This window comes from Mus pahari, chromosome 18 (genome assembly GCF_900095145.1).
Source record: "Mus pahari chromosome 18, PAHARI_EIJ_v1.1, whole genome shotgun sequence".
NCBI classification, from domain to species: domain Eukaryota; kingdom Metazoa; phylum Chordata; class Mammalia; order Rodentia; family Muridae; genus Mus; species Mus pahari.
Genome location: NC_034607.1, coordinates 56,507,140 through 56,511,225, shown reverse-complemented (window position 1 = coordinate 56,511,225; position 4,086 = coordinate 56,507,140). Strand labels below are relative to the sequence as shown.

General features: G+C 39.0%; 1 pseudogene; it reads right to left on the bottom strand.

Annotated features, from left to right (window-relative positions):
- Positions 1 to 2,283: 2,283 nt before the first annotated feature.
- Positions 2,284 to 3,225, bottom strand: LOC110336088 (annotated as a pseudogene).
- Positions 3,226 to 4,086: the final 861 nt, after the last annotated feature.

Here is a 4,086-nt window from a genome sequence, read left to right as displayed (position 1 = left end):
GAATGAAAATTAATAACAGTTTTGTACAACCTATAAAGAGAAAAACAGAAGGAAAAGTCACTGGTACCAGAAATTGGAGCATCTGCAATGCATTTCTCATGAATAACATTATGTTATCTAAGCTTAGATGCACTTCTAACGACTCAAATATCAACAGTTTAGTAAAGAAAAAATGGAACATCAATGAGAAAGGAACCTGGGCAAGAACAGAAAATGACCTGTTTCATCTTGTCTTTAGAAGATGACATAAATTTTCTCCAATTGAAAGGCTGTGCTCATGAAATTAGGTATTGATGTCCTAAAAAAGCATTATTAAATAAAATTAATAAGGGATTAGCATATCATAAACAAGTAGGGTGTATGAATACTTAATTTAAAAGGGAATCTTAAAGAGGTTAGCCCTTGAAATTTTAATTTCTGTGGTTTATCATATTAACAGACGGAAAATGATACAATCCTTCTAATGGGTGTTCTGGTAGCATTCATTGGCATTTAATATTACAGACTGAGATTCAAAGGCATTTGTATAACTGAAAGAAAGAAAATATATGTAAATTTCATAATATACAATATGCATCATGCTAAATTTATTAAGGTCACAAGATATGATAGTACAGATTGGCTCATTATTAAAGATTTCACTGGTTTAGATAGCAAAGATAAAAATCAAGAACATAGAGGTAAAAAATTAGAAACAAAATAATAAAGTGATATACATTCAATTGCATTAACCTTTGAAAACTTTCTTATTTACTGACTGTGTACATGTGTACACATATGTGAGTGGATATACAAATATGGAAGTCAAAGAATAATTTGTAGAAGACATTTCTCTCCTACAATACTATGTAGTATGGGGATTCAACAAAGGTTTGTCAAGTTTAAAAGGCAAAGCATTGTCACTGGCTCAATAAACCTTTTACTTTTGAAAGTTTGCTATTTATTTCATTGAGAGAAGTTCTCAATGTATAATCACATGGTCTTCCTGTATCACGTTTTTAAAAAAAAGGCCCATTAACCTAGTTTTATTCAAGGTAAGTCTACCTTAAATTACAATATTAACAATTTGTAGACACAATGAACTTAAAAATAAGAAGTAGAAATAGAAATCTATTTGGTCTTTCAGAGACCACATCATAGGAATCATAAGTGAAAATGTACAAATATAGAAATGATACTTAAAAAGGTTTTAATATGGGGGCACAAAAAGATGTCTTAAACATGCATGTTTCAAAAAGGGAGAATCCTTTAATAACAGCATAAAATCGAGTTATATAAACTTGGTATATTCCAGAAAATATTGCTTTAAACACTTATACAAAATTCCTTTGGCAGGTTTTAATCAAAATGAAACATACTACTTGATAAAATATAAAGTACGTTTAAATGTTGCAAAAGTGTCTGTCATCATCGCCTTGCCAACACCACTATGGAGCCTCGTTCTCGCTTCTCAACCCAACTGTATACACAGTATATCTCCAGAAACCAACAAATCTTTGCCTTTTGACAAACATAACTAAGCTCCATATAGTACCAGGGTAGAGATCCAAGACTGTCTCTGTGCAAGTCTATAAAACCAAGCCCGATTTTATTAAGTTAATCACACAAACTGCAACTTCAACAGTTAAACAGCAGTCACCCCAAAGTCAAAACCAGGACCTCCACACTCAACCAGCATGGAAACAAACCTGAACCCCCCAAGCCCCTCAACAAACGACAAGCAGCCCTCTGGGTGACATCTCACGACAGACAGGATGCCCTCTTGACACATCAGGGACCTCACTTAGAAACCGGATTTAGAGAAGCCAAAGTTTCCAACTTTCTGAAAATACACAGAAGAGAGGCCAATGCTCAGGGTGCAGAGAGCTGAGTGGTAGCCTGGACAGTTTCTTCCCAGTGCCCCAGCCTAGGGCTCTCTCTCTGAGTCCTCATCAGGGGAAGAACACAGCAGCTAGGGTATTTCCACTGAGTCCCACAATCACACACACAACAAATCAAGCCTGTGGCTTTCTGCCAGAGGAACAAGAGCTTGTGAAGGAACTTCTCAATGCAAAGTCAGAGAGTAACAGAAACAAAGAAGTAAGGGAAGAAGCAGGGAGGGAAGATGTGTGTCATCTCAAAGTCCTTGCGCCCTGGGAAGGATGAGCCAAGAACCACATCCTCTGCTCCGAATCCAATCATAAACAGTCGGGGCAGCTGCAGGGAGCTGGAGACTGCACAGCAGCTTCACTCTCAGGTACTTTGTGTGTGTGTCTCACTGAGAGACGACAGTCAGCTGGTGCGTCACGCCACATAGTGGTACCTATTTGGACTGTCTTTGTCTCGTTCCATGTAGTCTCTGTCTATAAGTGACTCAATCCTTTTCTTCAAATCTCCAGGCTTCACTGGAAATTTCAGCTGATTGTATAATTCAGAAACTAGGAGATTATGAGCAAGTGTCTTCCTCATTTTCATTATTCTGACTATAGCTGCGTCGATCTGGTACTGTCTATCCTGGAATACTCTCTCTGTGGTGCTAACCTGTTCTTCAACGGTCTCCTTCATCTGGATTTGATTGATCTTTATTCTGAACAACTCGTGTTTGAAGTCTACATTGAAGATGAGCTTATCTCCATCTTCCATCTCCTTTGCTTTGAGACTTTTAATTAGGACCCGTGCTTTACCACAGGCGAGAAACTGTAGTGCTCTTCACAACTCACTGTCCTCTATGCCAGTGGCCATTTTTATTTCTTCAAAGCTGAATCCATCCCCCTCACTGAACATGAGTAGCACCAGCGTCTAGAAGAGGGATCCCTGGAACTCCTTCCTCCCTTCCTTAAAGTCTGCCTTCAACACAGCATGTCCCAGCAGCTGTCTGCCATTGCAGCTTCCGGCAACTGTGCTTGCCCAGGTAGAATGTCTGGAATACTTCCTGAAGTCTGGCCACCTCTGGAGGGAGGCGCACTTCCGTGGGTGTGTATATGGGCCAGTAGCCCATGGTGAGTATGTTCACTGTCACTGGGGCCTGGTGCACTTTGGTTCTGCATTTGCTGCTTGAAGTGAACCATGATGTCTTTGCAAAGCTCCATGTCCTTGAACATGCCCTTCAGCTTGCTTGTAAACGCAGCTCCGCACTCTGCATACGGGAAGGAAGGGTGAGATAGAGCTGGCACAGCGCCTGCCCAGGGAACGGCCCAACCTGAGCTCACTATGCTTGAGCTTGGACAGCATCAACTTCTCTGTGACGTGCTCTACCCTCACCCCACCAGCAGCCTTTTTGCTAAGTCTTTCTTATAAAACAGTTCAAAGACATCTTTACATGTGCAAACGGGAAAACCAAGACCTGAGAGAGATTCCTGGTTTACCTGCTACACTCCATGGCCAAAAACCTCCTCCATGTATCACCTTTTTATATGATATATTTTGATAATTTTCTTTCCATTTCCCCAACTCCTCTAAAACATTTAATCCTTTCTACCTACCCAACTTCATGTTCTATCTGCCTCAACCACTCTTCCTCTTTAAAAAAGACCAACAATAACAATAAAACAGTAAACCAAAGCAACCAAACTCAAAAATGCGCAAAAAATATAATCTGCTTTGTGTTATTTTTTATTAACATGCATGTGTGTATGTCTGTATGCAACATGTGTGTGGGCACCCATGGGAGTCAGAAGAAGACACTGGATCCCCTGGAACTAGAGTTGCCTGCCACTGAGACCAACCTGACCTGATTGCAGAAATCTGAACTGGGGTCTTCTGGAAGAACAGTGAGTGTTCTTGCCTGCTGAGCTATTTCTACAGCCTGGCATTTCATTTTTTAATAGAAAATAATGAAGAAAAATGCTCTTTCTATTCATTGGGTATTCTTGTGTGGGGGAGATTAATTGTTCATGAAAGGTTGAGCTAGATGTTTAAGATTTTTAAATGCCTACAATGAAACATAGAAGAGTATGTCTTAATATAGACAAAGTATCTTTAACAAAACAAAAAATACAATATCTAGAAAGAAAATATTAATAAATTAAATTACATTAAATTTTCTGTTGGCAAGCTAGAGATTCAGGGAAATATTTTAATGTATTTAACCATAAAAGAAATTATATC